This window comes from Mus caroli, chromosome 9 (genome assembly GCF_900094665.2).
Source record: "Mus caroli chromosome 9, CAROLI_EIJ_v1.1, whole genome shotgun sequence".
NCBI classification, from domain to species: domain Eukaryota; kingdom Metazoa; phylum Chordata; class Mammalia; order Rodentia; family Muridae; genus Mus; species Mus caroli.
Window position 1 is genome coordinate 87,110,771 of NC_034578.1, and position 1,442 is coordinate 87,112,212.

A 1,442-nucleotide genomic window follows, 5' to 3' on the forward strand; every position below is an offset into this window, starting at 1 on the left:
AGTCTCTGGATAGTCCATCCTTTCGTCTTAGCATGAGGATGTTTTAAAACATCAGAATTTTTCCTGGTCTTTGGAAACAGATTACCAGTAATAAAATTTCTCTTAGCATTTTATAGCAGTGTGAAAGATATTGTAAAAATATTTTAAGAATAAAATTAGATGCTGGTTTCCAGTATTTCCAGTTTTAGAAAATTACTCTTATTATAAGTGTGTGTGTGTGTGTGTGTGTGTGTGTGTATCTGTGTGTGTGTCTGTGTGTGTGAGTCTATACCACTGTCTCCTCAGAATCTAGAAGAAGGTTTCAGGATCACTGAAACAATTGCAATCGAGCACTACAATGTGCTGAGATTGAATCTAAGACCTCTGGGAAAACAGCCAGAGACCTCAGTGCTGAGCCATCTTTTGCACCCCCCCACCACACACACACACACATAAATACACTTTTTAAATCCTTAGAAAGGCTCTTTAAATATTAGGGGAGAAACACATCATCGACTGATGTTCATAAAAATGTGAATGTTTTGGAGCCCCTTTCCTCACTGTTCTCTACAAAGGAAAAAGAAGCTTTACTGCACAGAGAAAGGTTGTGTCAGATCCCCTTCCAGGACTCTGGCACAAATGCGTACAAAGGGACTAATAGAAAGGATGGCTGGACCTGAGAGCAAGCTGCATTAAAGCTTCATGTTGTGCCCAAAACCACATTCTGCAACCTTAGCCTACCACTGTCCTTAGATGGGATTAGCATTTCTCTTGCCATGAGATGTATAATCCTTCAGAGAAGAAAAAAAATCCAAATGAAAAGGCCTGAAATTTATAGCTGGCACAAATCCAGTCCAACTGAGTAGAACTGTTGATACATATTTTTAAAGCAGACAACACAAGAATACTTGTCTAAATACTGAGCTCAGATCAGATGTAAGAGGANGAGATAGATGAAATATAGTATGTATGTAAACCATGGAAAACAGTCATGATTCTAAAAAGGCAAAGTTAAGGAATGTCTGAATTTCTGTTTTCTTTCTGACTGGTGAAAACACATTTTTTTTTTTTTGATTCTTCTATTACATGATTCTCCCTAGGTGTCTTCTTTCAAATGAGAAGAGATGTTATTTGGCAGATTGATGAAAATACATAATAAAAAGTGAGTTCTCAGAATTATCCATGTAAAAGAATAAAAGAACTCTAAGAGGGAAAGGTATGCTAACGTTTGACATCTGCAAGCAATGTACATGTTCACAAAAATTATATATATAAATACATATACATATATACATACAAATATGTGTATGTATGTAGACACTCATATTTGGGTTTGTGGGCCAGTGGGATGTTTAAGTGCATAAAAGCACTTACCATGCAAGCCTGAGAGTCTGTAGAAAGAATCAACTCACGGACTTTGTCCTCTGACATCCGTGCATATAACAGGACACAGATGTACCAAC